Consider the following 24052-nt stretch of genomic DNA (forward strand, 5'->3'; position numbering starts at 1 on the left):
GGCATCCAGCTCGTGCTTTGTGTGCACTGCTAGTTCATGAATAGCGATGGGCATGAGAAGTGAGCCTTCTTTGTATTTATCCTAAGAATTTGGAATTCTCAGAGGAAATTCACCTGGCTTTACATCTTTTATAAAGTTTTCAATTCTGAAAAGGTCATCAGTCCAATCTAAATGATGGTAAGTTGGTACACTAAAGCAGTGGTTTCCAACCTTGGCAACTTTAAGACTTGTGGACTTCAACTCCCAGAGTTCCTCAGCCAGAACTCTGGAAGTTTTTTTTTATTTTTTTTATTTTTTCTTCAATATTAAAATGTTTTATTTTCCATTTTCATAAAGTCACATATATACTGTGCATAGCCGGGGCCATACAACATTAAACAATAATCACAGCAATTCCTCTTGTCAACAATACCCCCCAAAATAGAAACCCAATATACCTCTTCCACTCTCCATACACCTCTTTCTTCCGCCCCGCTCCAACTTTCTATCTTCCCTCCATCATTCCCCTCTACCCTACTTCCCCTCCCCCTCTACAACTCCTCTCTCCCAATCCACTCCCTCCCTTCCTTCTCACCCTCCCTCCCATCCTCTCTCTCGCCCTCTCTTCTTCTATCCCGCTCCTCCTCCCCTTGGTGTATTTCTACTATATGTCAATGTATTCAGCTTGTCCTATTTTTACAGAGAAATTAAAGAGAAACAGTATACATGTGAAATCACATTACATTGAAATCTAACACATAGTATATATCCCCCCTCCCCCCTAACACCCCCCCTCCCTCTCTCCACAGGTCTTAAAGTTGCCAAGATTGGAGACCACTGCACTAAAGTATTTAGTTACCATTTTGATATTTCTAAATCATAGGTTTATCTTAAATATATAGATTATATTTATCATGCGAACAAGTAAATCAGTTCTGGCAAATGGGCTTACATGAACTGATGTGTAACAGGGGTGGGTTTCTACCAGCATTACTACGTCCGTGCGCAGTTGCCTGCAAATAGGTCTGTGCATGCGCAGAACATTAAAAACATCAAAAAAAGATGTGGCAGCAACCGGGGAACCGGTTCAGGGCATGGCAAGTATGCTGTCCTACCCGTTTGGCGACCCAGTTGCAAATTCCACTACCGGTTCCTCTGAACTGGTGCGAACTGGTAGGAACCCACCTCTGATGTGTAAGTTATACCAGAAACTGAAATGGTAAAATTTTGCCTGGCAGAATAGCCTTCAAATTTAATATTTTGACTACCTTAACATTGCCTAGAAGTCATGGGTCTGAATATGGTTAATATCAAATCAATCAAATCATTTCACATTACTGCCATAGTTGTGGAGAAAGCAATTTCAAGAGTCTGAATATGGATAATTAGGCATTTTGTTTTTCTTGCCTACTGGTTCTAGACTGCAACTTCAAAGCCAAGTTGTTCAGAAATAATTGAGGCTGCAGCATTGTTTCTTTTTCTTAAATTGCAAAGAGGAAGTATTAATATCTGATGCCCCAATTGAGAACTTGCTACATTTCTAGGAGAAGGCAATGGATCAACTGAGCATGCAAAGCAATCAAGCAAGCAAGTGAGGGTTAAACTGGCATGATTAGGGTGACAAGAAATTAAATGGAAGCTCCCGTATCACAAATGGCTTCTCTTTTTATGACTTGCAAATTAGAATGGAAATTAGAAACGCTTCTGTGCAGGGAACCCTACGCCTCCCAGCTATGGACAACTGAGCAAATGATTGCCAGCAACTGTCTTTCATTAGGAACATGTCAGGTGCTCCCCCCCACCGACCTTCAACAACTGTCTGCAGTAAGGATTTTTCAATTAGTTGTCCAAGACTTCAGAGCTGGGTGAATCTACTCCAATTCACATTTCGATATGCCTGGACCAAAATCAAAGTCTTACTTACTATGGATATGCATTGGCTTCTAATTGTCAGAAACAATCTACATCTTTGGAGAATTGAGTTGGAACTGAGGATTAGACTTCCTCCTAATTTTGACGAATATCTCAGATATATAGTAGCTGATCTGGGTTTTTCCCCCTCTCCTATGCTTTGATATCCATAGTATGAATGGTCTTTGTTTTTTCCATTACTCAACGTCATATAAATCTAATAAACCTAAACCTAAACCTAAACAGCAACTTGCCTTTCTTGAGGAATTTCTCCCTGTGCAACAAAAGGCAACAAAAGCAGATTCTTCCTCCCATCTGGACTTCCTCTGTCCTCTAGCCCAGTGTTTCTCTGCCTTGGCAACAATGCGTGGACTTCAACTCTGAGAATTCTCCAACCAGCATGCTTTCTGTAATAAAATTAACATTACTGTGGATACATAATTCAGATATGCACATTTAAAACTTATTTTGAGAAGGATCTTTACTTGTTTTTTTTTCTATCTCAAGTTATTTTTCATATATGGGCTGTAAAAGTGTATCTCTTTCGCACAGTATGCTTGAATGGAGTCCAGGATCTCCTGATGTTGAGACAATATTGCCCATTTTTCTATTGTTGTTGTTAATTGTGAAGTCGTGTCCGACCCTTAGCGACCAGCAGGTTCTGACCAGTTCTGGAAAACCGGTAGTGGAAATTTTGAGTAGTTCCTGGAACTGGTAAATACCAGTTTAGATGGCCCAGGCCCATCTATTCTCTGCCTCCCGAGTCCCAGCTGATCAGATTTTACAATATCCTTTCCCCGCCATGCCCACCAATCCATGCCATGCCCACCAAACCACACCCACAGAACCAGTAGTAATTTTTTTGAATCCCACCACTGATTGTGACCCCATGGTTCCCCCAACATTCCTCCAGGCCTTCCTGTCCTCTACCATCCTTTGGAGTCTATTTAAGCTCACGCCTACTGCTTTGGTGACTCCATCCAGCCACCTCATTCTCTGCCATCCCCTTCTTCTTTTGCCCTCAATCTTTCCCAGCATTAGGCTCTTCTCCAGTGGCTCTTCTCCAGATACATTTTTCTGTAAGAATCAACTAATTTTGCTGCCTAAGTTGAAGTCACAAGCACCAGCCACTGCCCTTAGACAAAAATGAACATACTCATGGATTGCCAGATTATTTTGGCAGTTATAAATATTTCTGGGCAGTAAAAATGAAGTAGTCACATCCGCAGCTCTTCCACTGGGATCTCAGGCTCCTTCCATTGTGTTTCACAAATCTCTTAAGTGTTAGAATCTCCCTCCCCTTTTTTGATGTTGATCAGACTACGTCTTAACTGGATCTATTTTTAATTGTTTCCACGTTTAAGCTCCTCAACCCCACACTTTCTCTTAAAGAGTAGCCATGTCGGGAGAGGATCTCAACAAGCAGACCAAATGCAATGAATTTAAAACCTGGCAAACTTTATTTGGCTCAGGAAAACAAATAAGCTTAAGGTATTTAAAGTAATAGAAATGGAAGATTTCAGAATAGAGGCTGTTACTGTTTTGCTTGAAAATTGTTGTAAAACTCTCCATAAAGTTAGTCCTGATGCAACTCTCAAAAACTAGTTATAATACTGTATACTGCAGATGAGTGTCTGCATGATGGTTATGATGAAGAAGCTGGAGAAGGAAATTTCTGGTATTATTATGGAAGATTATGAGATTGAAGAATATATTAGAAATTGGAGTTGTTTTCCCTCTATATATATCTCCCTCCCTCCTTCTCCCCCTCCCTCCTTCCTCCCTCTCACTAGCCATAAAAGAAATCTTGGTTTTTGTCTGTGGAGAAATTCACAAGGCATGGGATTTGACCAGTTGCGGTCCAGGCTCACTGCTCTTCACTCACTCAAGAATCACCTGTGGTACAACTTTGCCATCTGTTCCTCTCTGGCTACACTTACATCACCACCATGTGATGGAATATAATCCAGATTCCCAGGAAGGAGGGAGTGAATTCCAGAGGAGACAACTCAGTTTGGATAACTTGTGTGGGAGAAAGAAGATGTATATAAAGGGATGGACTTCAAAAATTTCAACAGCGAGTTCTGTGCCCAGTTGCTGGGTGGGTGTAGCCATGGTAGGTGTGGCCTACTCAGCCTCCTGCACTACAACAGGCGGGGGCATTTTCACCTTCCCCAGACTCTGGAGACTTTCCTCGAGTCTCTGGGAGGGCGAAAACTTTCTCCCCTGGGCTCCAGATGCCCTCTGGAGGCTGGGAGTGGGCCCATTTCTGGCCTTCCAGAACTTCTGGGAGGCCCATTTTCCCCCTCCCTGAGCCTCCATGAGGGCCCGGTACTTACCTCACACCAATACGGACCAGTTGGAGACTCCTGGGTGGGATGGGGTGGGCCAGGGGTGGGATTTGGGGTTTTCCGAACCCACCATAACATTAGCAATGGGTTCTCCCGAACCTGGGCGAACCTGTAGCAGCCAACCAGTGTGTATATAACTCCTGGCTAATCTTTCTCAGAATATAGATTTTATGGTGGGAGTAGTCTGCTTTAATTTGGCAACATTTCTGTCTGTAGCTGAGGAACAATAAAGGAAACTGCCTAGAGAAACTCAATATGTCTTTCTTGTCTTTTGGAGCTGGCAAGTGCTTTGGTTCTGTCTACTGTACTCTTTACCAAAGGTGGTACCCAACTTAGTTCTAATGCTGAACTATCCAGAACCCAGGCAGGAAGAAGGATGGAAAGAATCTGATCTGTAGATGGCCATGCAAATCAGAATTTAAATGTTCCCCATATTATACAAGACTTTCTGGATTAACAAGGGTTGAGATAAACACCCTCTTAAATTTAACAAGGAGTTCATGTGAATTCACCGCCGGTTCTTTCTAGCCCAGACCTTTCCAGCCCAGCCCTGTCCGACACTGCTTGAAGCAACACAAACGTATGTTGCAATAGAACAATAGTAATTTTTTCTCTATAAATACAAGAAGCCAACATAAACTTCTTTAACTTGAGCTAATTTCTAGGTTGATTACAGAGCTCACATGCCCAGTTTGCCCTACTACTATACTATAAGTGCTATACTGTACTATAAGTGCTAAGAAAAATGTATTTTTAGTTCTGCCATTTAAGTGTGACTCTTCAATGAATTTTAAGCCTCATAATTGGAATCAAAACCAAAATAGAAACTTGGATGGGTATGCTCTTCTGCAGAATTGGCTTTAGGCACCCTTGAGCCATGCTCTGGAATCTAAATATATCCCTCTCATTTTGTATATATGTTATTATCATTAAGACTTTTAATAGTTTAGTTTAGAAGGAGGTATGTTGATAGAGTAGACTGGTGGTTGATATCAGATCGTCTCCCTTTGGATTAGGTTGGTAATTGTTTTTCTTTGGAATCCGTTGGAGATTAATACATTTGTGAGAGTGTGTAATTCAGTTTTCAGGTGGTCTTTGTCGGCTAGGCGTTTGGTTCTGGAGATGAGGGTCTTGGCTACGGAGTTGATCTGTGCAAGGTGGTGATGTGATTGTGCGTTTAAGTAGCGGTTGGTGTGTGTTTTTTTCTGGTAGTTGGTGTGTTCTAGGGAGCCATTGGGGTTTTTTTAGATTAGGACGTCCAGAAAGGGAAGTTGGTTGTTTGCTTCTATTTCCATAGTGAATTGCATTTTGGGGTGTAGGCTGTTGAGATGTGTGAGGAAGTTGTGCAGTTTTTCTTTCTCATGTGGCCAAATCATGAAAGTGTCATCAACATATCTAAGCCAGAGTTTGGGTTTGTGTTCAGATTTATCTAAGGCTTAGTTTCAAAATGTTCCATGTATAAGTTTGCGATGACGGGTGAGAGGGGTGATCCCATGGGTGTTCCTTCTATTTGTTTGTATCTTTGTCCATTATGGATGAAGTATGTGTTGGTTAGGCAGTGGTTGGACAGGTCCAAGATGTATATAACCACCCCTATATACATTGCACTCAGGAATAAATACAATAATGAAATTTGTCTCTAAAAATGATGGTATCTTTTTTTTTCTTCCTTCTTTCAAAATAAACATTCACTCCATGGACTTTGAGCTGTTCAGCATTAAGGCGGCAATGCTTATCTCCATTTCAAAACCGAAGAGCCAGCGCTGTCCGAAGATGTCTCCGTGGTCATGTGGCTGGCATGACTAAACACCAAGGGGCACGGAACATTGTTACCTTCCCACCAATGGTGGTTCCTATTTTTCTACTTGCATTCTTACATGCTTTTGAACTGCTAGGTTGGCAGAAGCTGGGACAAGTAATGGGAGCTCACTCCGTTACGTGGCGCTAGGGATTCGAACCTCTGAACTGACAACCTTTCTGATTGACAAGCTCAGTGCCTTAGTCACTGAGCCATCATGTCCCATGGGCAGGATAGTAAATGCTGAACAATTTTTAGGGGCTATAAAGATGGAATGAAGTGATCAAACTGAATGGAATGCCCTAGAAGAGATGGATGCACAAAGATGAGCATTTTATATTCTGACATTTCAATGAACTCTAACTTATAGAAGCACCAACATTAAGAATATTCCAAGAATATTTTTATTGTACAAGCTTAAGTCAGATAAAAACCTATTTTTTCATATTGTATTTTTTTAAAAAGATGCTCATTGCTTCTCTATTGCAACCTATGCTTCCGTTTACATTCTTCCTTTTAACAATGATTAAGCTTATTTGAACTAGTTTGTTCTAGCCTCATTCTTGCTATATGAGCAAAAACAACTTTTAATATTTCTGTGTTTACCAAAAGCCCAGTTAATAACGGGATTATTGAAGAAATAAGATAATACGGTACATTTCCATTATGTGGAATTCTTCACTAAGAATAACTAGCCATGTTCAGTTGATTACAAATGCAAGCATCTTACTCATTTCAGATAATTAAATACCATTTTGCACATTAAACACATATTGACCAACCCGAAATTACACACGCTGACCCCAAATGCAGCAAAGCTATGTCGATCAATGTATATTCAAGATTGCATTATTGTTCATTTCGGCCTGAAGTGACTACATTTATAACGGGTTTCTTTCTATCCCTATGATTTATGCACCCTTGCATTTTGCCTATGAAAATAAGTTAGTAATACTTTACATTTTCCATACTTCATTAAACAGAAATTAGTTTACTGTTGCAATCCTATGCATGTCTAATCAATTATGTCAGATTGAATTAAGTGGAATTTATTCTCAGACAACTATGAATTAGCTTTCAGTTGTACTATAATGTCAATAGTAATAACAATAAGTAGCATTTATAGAGCAATATGCAAATGCAACCAAAGCATTAGCTTAGTAATCTTTACGACAATTCTGTAAAGCAGGCTTTCAAGTTGGTTTCATGGTTAAGGCAACAAGTAGACTGTGAGTTCTAGTACTACCTTCAGGACAAAGGCAGTTGAGTAACTCTGGATCAGTCACCCGCTCTCAGCCCTAGGTAGAAGGCAATGGCAAACTACTTCTGGAAATGATGCCAAGAAGACTTCTGGAACTTGCACACACAGATGCACATTCACACAGACACGCAACATACATTCATACACACACACACACACACACACACCTCCATGACCATTACCATCCCTGTGCAAACAGATGTCTGAGACACATGATAGTAGCTTGCCATTATCTCAGTGAACTTTTAGTGGAAGTGAAAATAAAACCTAAAATTTGGTATAATGAAAAAAAACCATACGTAGCTTTCAGAAATTATTTCATTGATTTCAATGGGGCTTTCTTCCAAATAAGACGATAGGAGAACACAACCTTAACAATGTTGCAATAGTTCAGATAGATATTAGAGGAATATTAGAGGAAGCAAAAAACAAGTCTGGCATCACGGTCATAACTTCAAAATAGAGTCCAAAGGCTCAGCTAGTGAACTGCTTGAGGCTATGTCAGATTGAACTACCATTTTGCTAGGTCATCGCTGGGCAACCAGTGGCCCTTAGCCCAATTTTAAAAGTATCTCCAAATAATTAGAACTTCTGCAAGAATATTCTATCCTAATCCACTATAAGAAAAGAAACCAATACAGATAGAACAGTGCATCTGGAAGGGGGGGGGAAGAGGATAAAGGATATGCAAAGATTGGCTCTTTCGGCTCACTCATGCACCACTTATATGTGGCTCCCCATAGAATAATTTCAAGGGAAAATTGCCCTTAACAGCAAAAAAATATCACTGAGCCGTGAGTAGGATTCTAATAGCATGTATATATGCATTACCATATTAATACAACCCTTCTTTATATGGTCCTTAAAGACTTCTGCAAACATCAATGTTTCATGTCAAATGGAAGAGGAGGAGGAGGAGGAGGAGGAGGAGGAGGAAACATTGTGTCTTCATCTTGATTGAGAATTAATTGATGATGACATACTGGTGAAATGACTTAACCAGTGGAGTGGATTCCTCTTCTCAGAGTTTTCTCACCAACAACTGTCCCTCCTAGATTATTGCTCCATTTTAGGGAATGCTGGTTGCTTTGGGGATTATCAACCCAAAAATTCCACAAGGTCATCCATATGTTTCCTACTATCATGTTATTTTAAGATCTGATTAGACAGATCTTAGGTAGACAAAGGAAGAAAAATGTTACCTTGGACAAAATGCTTACCTTTTTTCTGTCTGACATTAACGAGAAGCTTCCCTGGGGGCTATTTTCCCCTAATCTCAGAGGGCAGCAGATGTAGAAAACCCTTAGGGATGGAATCTTGGGAAATTTCATCAGCATTCATGGGTGACCTCGCCTTTTCAAACACAATGATGGACTTGATAAATCATCTTTACAATGAATTCTAATTATCGTTTACGTGGCCTGGGTACCTCTTGAAAAAGCAAAGAAGCGAACGTACATGGGTGTCAGAAGTTGTTTGTCCTTGTGGTATCCCTTGGTGGATTGTACGGTGTGACATTAACCTCACAGTCCTGAGAATGTACAGTCAAACTACTCTATTAAGTTACACGACTGAGCCAAATTTAATTCCGTTTCCTGCCCCTTCCCCCCCTCTCACAATGAAATTACGTGCTATAATGTATAAGATAGGATTAGAAGTATAACATTATAGCAATTAATACTATAATGCCACCATGATTAGTGTGCTACATTGAATTTCATGGATTTTGCTCAGTGTTTCCTAGATTTCCCTTGGGTCCTCTAGACCGAACCTTTGCATTCTTCGTAAATTAAATGGTAAAAAAAATATAATCACAGCAATATATTTAATAAATTCAATTTAGCTGCAAGACACAGCAATAAATACATCCATTAAAACAAATAATATATACTGTATATTTTACAGCACCAAGCTGTAACTATTCCCTCCTTTCAGGAACTTCTGGACTGGTGCTAAAAGTAATTCTCACATTTGATTGTTTTATTTTAACAATGCTTATATTCCTTGCATAGTTTTATATTTTTTTCTCTTTCTCAACTTGCCCTTAATTCTATTATAACAAATATAAATCTGTTTAGTTGTGTAGAATAGTGCAGTGATCTCAATTATTTCTATTATGGCAAGATTTTATTTTTGACCACAATTTTCATTTGACTTTACCTGTCTTTTTATTTATCACATATCCTAAACTGATTGGCCACATGGCATTATAAGTAATCCTTTTCCTTTTGATTGATTTGGAGTCTGGGTTGTGTCCAAATCTGGATTCAATAGGGAAAAGCTAATTTGCAATGTACATAGGTATGCATGTTGTACCAGTCAACAATTCCTTAATGAAGTTGTAGATGTTGGGCTCATGTGATGATGTCATGTGATCCCAGAACTAGATACATTTGCTTTGAGGAGGTGCTGTCAAATACAACATGTGCATTCACATGTGATCTGTATCACATATATGAAACCATCCACCCATCCTTGCTGAAAATTAACTAATAGTTTCTGTCACTTTGAGGTGGAACATGGAATACCTCAGTGGTGGGATTCATATTTTTTTTACTACTGGTAAAGGATACTATAAAATCTCCATTCCCTCCCCATTCCGGGGGAAGGTTACTGCAAAATTCCCATTTCCTCCCGATCAGCTGGGACTCGGGAGGCAGAGAGATGGGGGCGGGGCCAGTCAGAGGTGGTATTTACCAGTGCTCCAAATTATTCAAAATTTCTGCTACTGGTTCTCCAAAACTGGTCAGAACCTGCTGAATACCACCTTTGGAACACCCTTAAAAATTGTCCCCCCAACCATCCCTGTTCACAAGGAAGGTATGATATCATTCATTTAGCAGTCTTCCGTCCCCTCAATAATGCTAAGTGTGCCCATTGGACACTAAAAGTTGCCTTGCTATAGATAACCTATAGATTTTCTAGACTGGCTAATTATCTGGATCAAACTCAGATTGATTAAAACAAATGTTTGCTTATCTTATTATCATGCATGGGAAAAATCCGAACAATTCTAATGTGCGAGTCAGAATGCTTGGAACTGACAATCAAACAAGATTTTATTCCTTAAACAATAAATACAATATTCAGGAAGAGAAGAACATGGCTGGAACCACTGCATGCTATACTGAAGAAAGAGACAAATATGACATCAACTGTGGTGTATTCAAATGCTTTTTGCTGTTAAAACTAGTTGGCTTTTTCCACATCTTCTCTTTCCCCTGCAGTTATGTATTGTGTGACTCATGATCATGTTATATGCTCAAATGACATTGTTATGTTCCTGGGCAACACTGCATTTCGAAAAACATGAAAGCGGGTTTAGTAAATCCAGTTTTGACTGCAAGTAAAACAAATGAAGAAGGGAATGCAACAATTATTGGATTGTCACCGAAATTGTCTAAGGCAAACTGAAAAGTGATCAAAAGCTGAGAACAAAAGCAGCTTGTCTAGAGTTGAGAAATGTGGGGATATGAAGGGAATCCGAGAACTTGTAAATTATGCACAGAGAGGTAAAATTCTCTTCTAAAGCTCTGGAAGCAAAGACTTTCATTTGCAATACAGTCTTTTCATGGGATGCAGGGAGTCTTGTGAAAACCCCATCATCCATACATTTTGACTACTGTTTTGTCTGTTTTCAAAACTGTATAGCAGGGGAAGTGCAGTAGTAACTGCTTCCTAAAAGTAAGTTTCCTGTTCAGAGTAGGAATTTTTATCATGTTCTACGCGGTGGCTCAATGGCTAAGACATTGAGCTTGTCGATCAGAAAGGTTGGCAGTTTGTCGGTTCCAATCCCTAGCGCCACATAACGGAGTGAGCTCCTGTTACTTGTCCCAGCTTCTGCCAACCTAGCAGTTCAAAAGCATGTAAAAATGCAAGTAGAAAAATAGGGACCATCTTTGGTGGGACGGTAACAGCGTTCCGTGCGCCTTCAGCATTTAGTCATGCCGGCCACATGACCATGTAGAAGTCTTCGGATAGTGCTGGCTCTTCAGCTTTGAAACGGAGATGAGCACCACCCCCTAGAGTCGGGAACAACTAGGACATACGTATGTGCAAGGGAAACCTTTACCTTTACAGAATAGTATTAGAAGAAACAATCTTGGATAATTTTGAAGCTTTTGCAGAAAGCAGAAGAAAGTACATGTATTGACAGTTGTGGAAACCGGAGAGAAGTGAATTCGACAGCCCTAGAGATGGGTCTATGGAGTTGGGGGCAGGGGGAAGGAAACACCACAATTTGTGTCTTCGTGTTTTTCTCCATTCCCAAGATTCAATGCCATCTACTCAAAGAGGCCTTTAAAAGGGGGAGCCTTTTTGAAGGGCCCTGATGGAAATTCGAGTTATTATTAAAGATACAGTAATGGATGTCTGTTTATCTGCAGCCAGGCCTCTGTGGGGAGGAGATAAGATATTTATTAAGAGACCTGCTTTAACACCCAAGGATTGCTTTCAGAAGGCCCAAGAAAAATGGACTTTATCTAGTCCATTATTATGTATGATCGCCTGTGTGGATGTTTTACTTTAGTTTGGACACCATGAATGAAAACTAATAACTTCTCTGTTATCAGCAGGACACCTGGGGGATTTTTCACTTTGTCAGAGCTTATTTAAGGGAAACTTGGGGGTGGGGGGGTGCATGCTTAAGGTTTGGGAAGCTCCGTTCCACTAGGGAACCTCAAATACTCACTTCCCTATAGATTCCATTGGAATAATTTGTAGAATGAAAGGTTTGCAACAGAAAACAGGCTTGTGAATGAGAATTCCTGAGGGCCAGGAAAAAAGTCCTAGAATTGCACAATCCAATTCTCCAGCTGCTACCCCATAAAAAGGGTTTAGTAATTATTCCCTGATATTCCATCAACCACTGTTTATTACAATGAGCTTGTTACAAATATGTTATATTACTTAAATATCCATTAGATTTAATTTGTAAGTTTTTACTGAATATACAAGAAGAAAAAGCACAAACACCTCTAGTATACATATAAATGATATAATTAAAGCATTAAAATGTAACATACTCTTCTTATGAATAAGAAAGAAGTGAAAAATTAAAGTAACTTCTTTGGCCATACAATAATTCATATATAGCAGCAGATGAGCCCTTCAAATAATTGTTTAAGTGCCATAGGCTGCCATACAAGGATTACAGAATTGGAAAAGGCCCTTGGAGGTTTTCTAGTTCAAATCCCTGCCCATGGTGGGAGGCCTCAGATCTTGCCAGAGAAATATTTGACCAACCTTTGTTTGAAAATTTCCAGTGATAGAGTCCCCACAACTCCAGGAGGGAGGCTGTTATATAATTTAATAGGGTTCAAGGTCAGGAAACTCCTCATTTCAATTTTGGATCTGTAAAACAGAGGTGTTCAACTTTGGCAACGTTAAGACCTGAGGACTTCAACTTTCAGAATTCCCCAGCCAGCCACGATAAGAAAAGATATTTATTAAGAGACCCGCTTTAACACCCAAGCTGGCTGGGGAATACTTGTAGATGAAGTCTACAAGTTTTAAAAGTTATCAAGGTTAGACACCCCTGCTGTAAAAGTTATCAAGGTTACACACCTCTTCACCCATTGATTCTTGTGCTATCTTTGGGCATTTATAGAGAATAAATCCACACCCTCTTCTCTGTGATAACTTTTCAGGTATTGGAAGGTTGCTGGCATGTCTCCCCTTAGTCTTCTCTTCTTTAAGCTTAACCATGCACAGTTCTTTTAACCATTCTTCATAGGATTGAGCCTCTGAGTCCTTCATAATCTGTATTGCTCTTCTCTGCATTCTTTCTAGTTAATCAGCATCCTTTATGCTTTGTTATTTTATTGTTTATTGCTTATTTATTGCCATTGTACTGATGAATCTCACACTCCACTCATGGTGGTTTATAACTATCCCACAACTATTAAAACAAGTTAATATTTCATCCATCTAAAAATTCTGTCATAAAAAAATTCAAAAAAATTAACATATTGAACCACTGACTGTCTTGATAATATTATTAAATTATATTAAATTTAAAACTGATGAACCCTTCATCTGTAACACAATTAATAATGATTAAGTAACAATAACAACCACTACCAGCAGCAATGTCAATAACTGATTATTCCAATATGTTCTCCAGAAGAACTCTGTCTTTATTGTTGGTCTGATGTTCTCTCTCTCTCTCCCTCTCCCTCTCTCTCTCTCTCTCTCTCTCTCTCTCTCTCTCTCTCTCTCTCTCTCTCTCTCTCTCTCTCTCTCTCTCTCTCAGAAAGGGTAAACCAACAATAAATAGCGAGAGGTATATATCCAATTGGATGAATTCTCAGTAACCTGAATTAAATCTGGAAAAGGCTGAATTTTTATTTTTCATTCCTGACAATCCTTCCCTTTCACCTTCCCTTGTTTCTTTTGTTTTTCAACACTGTCATTTGCAGATGTCGTATCTGGTGCCTTGATTTAGGAATTCTTATCAATGAGAAACTTACCGTAAAACTGTCAGTGATAAAACTACAAGAAGTTGTAACCTTTTTCTCGTGAATACCGATATAATTCATTCATATGAATACATTCAGAGAATTTATTCATCATTCAGTAATGGATATGGAGTAAATCCATGCCTTGGTGGCATATTACTTGGATTAGTATAATACTTGTAATTCTGATCTCCATCTATTTGTACACCTCTGCAACAGTCTGACTCATATGATTTTGTATCTTTCCAACATACATCTATTCTTTTTTCATCTTTCCTATATTGATTGGAACTTTGGAAGTGCTATCAGTATAAACTCTGGTGTTGACTTTCTGGGTCATGCACAGGGGAACACCAAGTTGTTTGAATAAATTGATTGCAATTCATATTCTGTGCATTTGTCTGGATCATGCAGTTATCGTTGATTAACTTTTCATGATAAATGGCTACCACGCGGTTTGATATTTTTCCCTATCTAACTCCTATATTCTGGAATTGACTTCCCCTTCAATTGCTTTTGGAGTCCAATTTCTTACATTTTAAACAAGCTCTTAAATGCTTCCTTTCACAGGATGATGATGATGATGATTTTAGGAATGATTTTATGTACTAGTATTGAGAAATGTTTTGTATTGATTATTTTATGGCATTAGGCAATGCAATGTAATAATCAGGAAATACATTATTATTTTATGGTAATATTGAATAAAGGTTTTTGATTTACTTTACTCCATTCAATTGCAGCAGCATACTAAACAATAATAATACTACTTTTTAAAAAATAATAATACTATTTGTACCATCTTTTGGAAAGCTATCAGATAAGAGAGCAATCTGACTTCTGAGAGGACTTTCCTAAGTTGGGGGCAATAACAAAAACATTTCTTGGCTATGCCTCCCCTCACTTCATGGAAATGGGAGATAATCAACTACTTCTTCCAAATTAAATGGGTTGATTCCAAAGCCACATGGAACCTTAGAGATCCAAACCAATACTTTGAATTTCCCCCCCAGAATAGTCCGTACCTCACAATTTGGTCAAGATTCTTCCCCAAGTATTGGAGACTGGAGGCTGGCCAATATTTATGAATCTCCCGCCCCTCCCATTTTCAGCTAAACATACTCCATTCTTTCATCAGTAAGAACTGAAAAGGTCATGGATCCAGATTACAGGTAACAGAGGTCATACTAGAGAGTACCCTATCCATTTCACGAGAGTGCAAAGGCCAGAAGAAGTCTCAGATAATCTAATAATTGCTGATGCAATAAGGAAGGAGAAATACAAATCTTTTGCCGTTCTTACTTCCACATTGTAGGGCAAAACCTGGATTAATATCTATGCTTCGTCGGATTCATATTTTGATTGTAAATGTTGATTTCAGGGTCCAATTTATGAAAGAAATGGTCCAAGACTCTAACTGAAACAGGAGCACAGCAATAGCAATAGCAATTAGACTTATATACTGCTTCACAGTGCTTTACAGCCCTCTCTAAGCGGTTTTACAGAGTCAGCATATTTCCCCCAACAATTTGGGTCCTCATTTTACCAACCTTGGAAGGATGGAAGACTGAGTTAACTTTGAGCCAGTCAGGATCGGACTCCTGGAGTGAGCAGTGAGTTAACTTGCAGTTATGCATTCTAACCACTGTGCAATCATGGCTCTTCATATTTCAATTTAGATTCCCATGGCTGCCAAGTATACTGCTATACTTTCCACTAAGATTTACCTTACTTATTACTATTGCAGCATGATCCTGTGAATGAAGCTAATTGCTTTGCATCACCAGCCCAATTCTGAATTCTGTTTCTTCCTCACTCTGAGATTTGTGCTAATTTGTGCGATTAGTTTAAAGTTACCCAATGAGTTCCAAGGTTCCAAAGTTCAGGAGACACCAACCAAGTCTTCCTCCTAGTCCATATTCCTTGTTAGTCATTTTGGGGTCCCTATCTCTCAGTTGGTTGCTTTTGTCTTATTGTATGTTGATGTAATTATATAAAAAGCCATTTGCTGAACAAATGTAACCAGATCAATCTTTCTATAGCTTTATGAAATGGATGGTTCTGGCAGCACTCAGTTACAGTACCTGGGTCAAATGTTGTCATTTGAGAATACAAAGTGTCTAATTTTTCAAGGAGAATGAGGCATGTCATGAATCCTTGCTGTCACCTGATTTTTTGTAACCCAGATGTGGTAGCCCTTACCTTACCTACTCCATTTTTATTGTGTTATGTTGTTTGCATGACCTAGGTGATTGGATAAACCAAAACCAACCTGAGTTTAGATCATGGGCCAATTAATTGTGGCAAGTGAACATAGCCAAAAAATGAGACCAATTTCTCTCCCCCCCCTCTCCCCTCCTCTCTTGCCAGTGAGTGAGAAAGGATGCTGGGAACTGTAATTTAGCAATATACGGTGAACTACAGTTCCCCATCTTTAATAATACAAGATGGATGGCTCCATAGATGGATGGAGCTGATGTATCTTTGGGATCCTGAATCCTTTTGCCTTCTCTGAATGTTCTTATTCCTATCTGGGGTGTTTGTTTGTATGACCACTCTCTGACTAGCCCCAGACAATGGCTTCCACCATTCGTGACACTAGCTGATAAGAACAATTGGGAAGTTCACAAAGAGGCAAAATCCATCACCCTTGTTTTATCAGTAGAAAAGGGTTCTTCTGGCTGGCAGAGCTGTGCCACAGGCAGGCTATGCTGGCAACCAAAAGGGAAGTCTGCCAATATGAGTTTGAGTCTCTTGATGATCATTTGGCACCTCTACAAATGAAAGAATATTAATTTGGATTGATGAGGCATAGAAGTTGCATATAATTGTTTCTAATGTATGTGTGTTTGTGTATATCTACTGTATGTGGTTTATATTAAAAGCATCAATAGGAGACTCCGTGGGGAGTAAAGGAAGAAGAAAATGCTAAAGCTTTTCCAACTGGAACTGACACACCAGTTGCAAACCTATTTGGATGGAATTAGCCTCATGATAGTTATCCATATTTCGTACCCTCATTGTTCATTAGTGCAAAGCAGATTCTATGGTGATGTTATTTTTCAGTGCCATCCAGAAATTTCAACTATCTAAAAGACATCAGAAGGGAGTTGTTTTGTTATGCATATTAACCCTTACAGTTCTAAAATGCTTCAGTCCCAATTCCCTGAGTAATGGCCTTTCTCACTCTCATTCTAAAGAATGTAATCACAACAATGTAATCAGGGGCCTTTGGGTGTTTTGTCCAATAATGGAATGTCCATTTAAGACAATCTTGTAGGACATCCTCACATAGGGCTTTTCTGTGTGAGGATAAGATCTAATTACTTTTCCAAGGGTTGCTTTTATTTAGTTTTATTTATTTATTAGATTTTTATCCTGGCTTATTACTTTATAAGAAACTCAAGCCAGTGAATATATATCCTCCTATTTTCCCCACAACACCAATACTGGGAGGTGGGTTGTGCTGAGACATTGTGACTGTCATTCAGGAGGTGTGGTAGCTTAATGTATCCTGTTTTTCCAATGGCCACACAGTTCTAACAAAACTTGAATTCCATTGTCTTTTATATTGTCTTATTATATTCAAAATGGGCACTGACAGGTATGCAGGTAGCCCTCAACTAATGACCACCATTGAGCCCAAAAGTTATGTTGTTAAGTGAGAAATTTGTTAAGTGAATTTGCCCCATTTTATGACTTTGCACACCACATTTATTAAGTGAATCCCTGCAGTTCTTAAATTAGTAACACATTTGTTAAGTGAACCTGGTTTTCCCATTGACTTTGCTTGTCAGAAGGTCACAAAAGGGGATCACGTGACCCCAGGACACTGCAACCATCATAAATGTGAGTCAGTTGTCAAGCATACGAATGTAAATCATACACGACTATAGAGAGGCTGCAATGGTCATAAGTGAGAAAAATGGTCATGAGTCACTTTTTTCAGTGCCATTGTTAATTTCGAACAGTTGCTAAATGAACTGTTGTAAGTCAAGGACTACCTATATTGCTTTCAGTAGAATGAATTGGTATAACCAGGAGTCACTCATAAGCTTATTCAACACATTGCTCAATCCCCTTTAAATGCACCTGTGCAACTCTTCAGTGAAAGGAAATGGTTATAAGAACAACTGTGCACATTGTCAAATGGGTACTTTTACAAAAAATTAGAATATTTGTAATTAATAATTACATATGCTTAAGATTGGCCAACTCTATTCTGCAGCATGAATGAATCCTCAACACTTTAACATTTCAGATATGATTTTTTTGATTTTTTTAATTGGAATATGAATTTTCTTCCTCCTGACAGGACACAAGAACAGGAAATGTGGATTCCAATATCTTCAGGCAAAACAAACTTAGCAGCCCAATTTAAATGCATTATTCAAACCTGTGCTAAACTGTAGTTAAATGTTATAAACATGAGTTACAAATATCTTGGGTTCACATGGCATCCTTCCTTATTGTCCTCTAATATGGTCATGAGGGTAAGATCTGAAACTTCCATTTGCTTCCTTTTTAGATCTCAGGCTGATATGTCCTTTAATAGAGAACAGATTAGGGTAAATCTTAATTTGATGTCTTGAAAAAGCCAACATCAAATAATAATGTATGACGCCAGGTTCAATTGGCCATAACTATGATTAAGTTTTAGTTTATGTTCATAAACTAAATGGAAGCTAATGTTACTTTGCGGCTATGTTGAATAAAGGGATGGAAACTAGAGAACAGCCAATAAATGGTTCTAGTATAATTTGAATCCAAATTTCTAGACTACATTCTATTTGCATCATAAGTGAGCTACTTCATAAGAATCAAGGAAAATATAGTTTTAAAAAAAATCATACCACTAGTCTAGCAATAACATCCACTGATTTTCCAGAATTTTGCTCTGACTCCTTATTCAGGTACAGTATCAAACCCAGGATCTAGTGCACATATATTATGTCCTCCAGCATATACGAGGAGTAGGGAGGGGATATGGGCTTCATGCTGTGGATTTTTAATGTTGTAAGCCACCCAAAGTCACCAGGTGTGAGTTGGGCAGCCACATGCATTTGTTTAATAACTAAATAAACTACAGTTGTTATTCCAAAAGATTTATTCCTGACACTCACTAACATTGCACTTTCTTAAGTACCAAAGGACTGAAAATGCATTGAGGACAAGTCAAAATTGGGAGTTATGTATGCACAAGACATGCCTCAGGACCACTGATGTGAGCCCTGCAATCTTTGAAAATATATTAACATTTTATCTATGCTATGCTGTGTACCAATCTAGCAAACAGATGAATAAAAGATCTTTAGGTGCTGATATCTAAGGAGATTCTCAATTGGCAACATAGTTGTCCCAAAGGTGCTGTTTAAAAGGCAGTTGGACTTTTCTTGGTTTTTTTCCTTGAAAACTTCTTGCTTCTCATCCAAGCTTCTTCAGTTCTGGCTGAATGGTGGGGAATGGAAGGATTTATAGTCTTTGCACTCATCTGGTCATTAGAGAGCTGGTTGTCAGAGAGCTAATGGCCAACCTTCAGAGTGCTAATGACCAGATGTCTGTAAAGAATATAAATCCTTCCATTCCTCCCATTCGACCAGAACTCAAGAAGCTTCTTGGATAAGAAGCAAAATGTTTTCAATGGAAAAAAAACCAGGTAAATCCGGTTGCCTTTTGAATAGCACCTTTGAGACATTTAGGTGATGAGTTTGCATATTCCTTAAACCAAGTTAATTAAATATAATTCTTGTGTTCAAATAACATGCTATGTGCAAAATTGGCTTCATGCGATGGTTTGATTTCCATTGTATGCTAAGACAGAAGCTGGATTCCTTCTGGTGATTCCTGTACCATAAATCTCTCCCATCCTGTTTTAGCCTAGTCTAATGTTGTGTGAATCAAGCCTTGCAAAGACAGCAGTTGAACTAGGGTTAGTTTATTGCTTTGACTCTAATGTGCACTATTATGGATTTTGTTGCTAGTGCCATTACAACCTGTCATTTCCACTTGTGAAGATGTATGGGTAGAGAGAGAGATCCCCAAAGATTTCCAGATGCAGGTGTGAATACATGTAGTCCATCAGTAGGCAAAATGATGTGGTTGCCTCAGATGTCAAGTGTAGAGGGCAGGAAATAGGAGCAAAATTATGGAGCAAAATTATGTTGCTGTGGTTTTTGTACATGCAGTGAAGAGATGACCCATGTACTACAGTGTTGAATATAATGTTAGATACAGGCATATCACAGTTCAGAAACAAAGGGAATATACTACCATTCATACTCAAACTCAGCTGTACTCAAATATGTGATGTGCACTCATTCACTTTGTGTTCTTAAATTCCCACAAAAAATATTGAGCAAGTCCCTTACAACTAAAAGTTTCCTTATCCTTTACCTAGAACAACTTTCTAGTTCATATATGCACGTGTATAATTCCAATCTTCCACAAAGGATGTCTGTATTGAAAACCATCATGTTTGACAAATAGTAGGAATCTTCTTTGGAGTTGCTCTTGTAATATTTCTTTCATACCTTGAAATTTTCCTTTGATGGTAACTAATGAAGAAACATCCATGTGCGAACTTGCACAAATAGTCAGTGTACAATCCAAGGAATGGTGGTGGTATCTTCTCTGTCTAAAAAGCCTTCTATTCAAATAGTTGGGAGTGGTGGAAGTTGGGTCCAAGGGAGAAGAGCTCTGTGTCTGAGAAAAGTAAAGAAAGGAACATTCTTCCCTGCTCCTTGAAGTGTAATGAACCACCAATTTAGGATTAACAGGGTAGTTCTCCATCTCATTCTCCCAGGAGTAGTTTATTCCACTCACTTTCACAATGCACCTTGAAATGGGTGTGTGTGTGTGTTTGTTTTGTTTTGAATGAGGGGAATGAGGTATTGAAGAGGGGGTTCTCTTTTTCAGCTCCCCATTCCCTTCCCTTCCCTTCCCATCCTTGGAACCTATTGATCTTGCTCTTCCCCTTCAGTGCACTGTAAGCACTGCTTGTCTGTCAGTGTAAGCTGATGTCACCATAGACAGCTGCGCTTGGAGCACGGGTGGGGGGGCATATTGGCTTAAGGAAAGGAGAGAGCTGCTGTCTCTTCCCTCCCAGCCCTGAGGCATCTGCTGGCAGGGACGAGGGTCTTGAGTGAGACACCACAGTGTCTCAGAGTCAGGTTGGCTCTGGCAGTGACACATCTTTCCTCTGAGTCACACAGGCAGCGCAAGGGGAAGTGCCGTCAGCCGATGCCCAAGCCTGGCCAGCCAGGCAGCCAGGCAAGCAACTTTGCTGCTCCGTGGCTCCGAGTAAGCATGGCTTGGGTGGCTGTTGCTGTTGCTGCTGCTGCTGCCGCTCTTGCCTCCTCCCTGCGCCAGCCTCCAGGGTGCGCTCAGCGAGGCTGATCAGCTGCTGGACAGCGACTCCAAGGGGAAAGAAGGAGGGCCAGCGGTGGCGGCCAAAGCCAGCTAGCTTGGATGGATGGGCGGCGCGCTTGCTCTGGAGAGCGAGAGCTCACCTAAGGCAACCACTCGTTTCCCGGTTCTGCGCTCTCCCCAGATTTGGAAAGTGCTTTCTTTGTTTCCTCGAGCTCTTCCACTCGGAACACACCTTCAGTCTGCCAATCTCGATCAAGCTTCTGAGTTAATACTACCAGTCCCAACCTGCCGGAGTGTGAGGAAGGCAACGGGGCGATTTGTTCCCATCCTGCGCCTTTGGAGCGCACTTTCTCAGCCCCGGCTAGCTGATGGCAGAGGGTGCTTTTCCTTGTCTGGTGGATTCGACCCGGGAGAGGCAAGAGTCTGAACGGGACGGTGAGAGGAGCTACTACTGCTGCCACTCCTACCCTTCCCACAGGAGGTTTTCATCCAAGGCAGAGAGAGATCGGTGGATTGGCTTGGGATCCTCATACACGGCGGAGGGCATCTTGGCAAAAAGATCATCAGGGAGTGACCCTCCCCCGCTACCCTTTGGTTATTGCTCAGGAAGCCAAGGAGGTCAATTATCTCCCTTCACTTCTTCTCTTCCCCCAAGCGTAAAACTATGGCTTTTCAAAAAACAACGGAGCCTTCCAGCGCTACGAGGAAACCTCCCAGTTTGTTGGAGATCGGAGCGCTCTGCTTGGATTCCGAGATCATCTTCGGGTTTACCAGCCACCTTCTCAAGAGGAAGAGCAAGGTAAGTGAAGGTGTGGCTGGGGAGCTTCCAACAGGCGGGAGGGTATCGCAGCCACGCGGCTTCGGACTTCCCTCATTTAGACCGCCCAAACACGGAGCAAAAACTTAGAGCCATGGCAGTAAATAAGCGAAGGAAGGAAGGAGAGTCAGAAAGAAAGAAAAGTTGAAGCGTCGCGCTGGACTTTTGATTAGAACCGGCGGAGGTTCCTCAGGCTACTGCCGAACGGTTTCAGCACCGCGGATAGCGCCACGAGTTTTATTAACGTCGGTCTTCCCATATGGACTTTCCCTTCTTTTTCCAAAGCTCCTGGACTGCGCCCAGGAAAACAAAGCGCGACTCTACGACTTTTGCTAGCACCCCTCCCCTCCCAATTCTTATTCTCCTCGCCCCACTTCTTGGACTCCCAGGAGGTTTCGCACACATGAAATATTTAAGCAAGTTTAGCGAAGAACTGCCGAGCTGCCAAAGCAGGGGTGGCTAAGGTGTCAGGCACTTTATTGTTATGCGCGAGTGCAAGGCGCGTCTTCCTTGTCCACCTCCCAGGTTAATTGCGATGCAGGAGGGAAAGAACGAGGGAGAGAAACCAATGCTAATGAAATCCGCCCCCCCCCCCAGCTGTGCAGGGCACGGGATGCTACAATGGGTCGCTTCCACGCTCCTCCATCATTTCTTTCTCGGCTCCCTCTGTTTCCTGTGGAAAGTTTCATTTAGCACCCGGCGAGCTTTGCTCCTTGGAGCAATATAAAGTCGCACGTTTGCCATTGCTTTACGCGCAGTAATTTATAGAGCAGCACATGAAAGAATTTCGCCCCTTCCCACTGCGTTGAAATGCTATAGGTTTAAGATATATTTTATTCCAATAGGTTTAATTAGCCTAGTAGGTAAGAACGCCAATGAGAGGAAGAAAGGCACTCTGTACATGTTCCAAGATTGCTCTTGAGGACTTCGGACCCCGAATCCAGGCATTTGGAAAAAGAGGCTATCCTGAGTTGTACCTTCAGATTTCACCCCTCCTTCCTCTCCGTATCTCCTCCCTCAGTCCAACAGCGTGGCTTGGCGCCTCTCGCGAACCTCGCCTGCTGTGCTCGCAAATTGGATGCGAAGCGCCACGTTTGGCTAAAGCAGCGGTGGCGCGCAGCGGGGTGGGGGAGACGGTCGCTTCTTCAGGGGTGGGCTGATGAGATGAGGCTGGAAAGCTGTCGGTTGGAGGCAGGGAAGAAAGAGGGACGGGGAGGAGACGAAGAGGCACGAACTGTGCACTCCCTTCGGAGTTCCTCACTTCGCCTTTAGGGATTTGCCTGGGGGGGTTGCGCGCGGGCGAGCGGCTGTGGCGCGCCGGAGGAAGTAGAGCGAAAGCAAGCTGCGATCGCGCTTGAAAACATCCGAAGCCTTGGAAAGGGGAGGCGGGAGAGAGCGTGTGGGGATGGCTGTCGCGCTAGCCCCGCGGCTGAGAGCGAAAGCGGAGGCCGGCCCGCATGGCAGGTTCGGGTGTTTCCACCTTGACGGATTAAACGTAGATGTCAAGCCAGGAGCTGCCATCCCCCATTCATGTACAATTCGCCATTTGCACCGCGGAGGGAAAGTGCGGGCATGGGTGCAGAAAGCGTTGTGCATGTGTGGATTTTTTTTAAAATGAAATAGGCTTATCATTGGGCAGGGCGGCGGCGGCTAGCCAGATGAGGCTCGTTGGGTTTCAGTTGTGTATCCGAGAACAATAAAGAGAAGATCCAGAAATAGGTGTATAAAAAGAGCCGAGCTGTACATATGCATTCCAGTTTATGGACTACCTGCAAAGTTTTCGATTACACATTTATGATTGCGGGGCAAGAAAAGAGGAAGGCGTGGTCATCCTGGGTATTCAGGGCTAGGTTGCTTGGCAGGAGGAGCGTGGGAATTAAAAGCGCTCGGAGAACGTGGGTTTCGCGCGCTTCCTCGCCAGCGCAGATGGCTTAATTTTCTTTTGACGATCGATTGCAGAGCGACAAGTGACCGGCAGATGGCGCTGTAGCTACAGGGACCGGAGAGTCGCCGGCATTATGCTGCCTGACTTCTTTAATACGCCTTTTACCTTAGCTCGGCGGTTGCGTCTCTTTAAAAGATTAGAAGCCTGCCTCCCCTGTATTGCCT

This window comes from Thamnophis sirtalis, unplaced genomic scaffold (assembly GCF_051295495.1).
Source record: "Thamnophis sirtalis isolate CommonGarterSnake01/CBP01778 unplaced genomic scaffold, rThaSir2_p1.2 scaffold_1, whole genome shotgun sequence".
Classification (NCBI taxonomy): domain Eukaryota; kingdom Metazoa; phylum Chordata; class Lepidosauria; order Squamata; family Natricidae; genus Thamnophis; species Thamnophis sirtalis.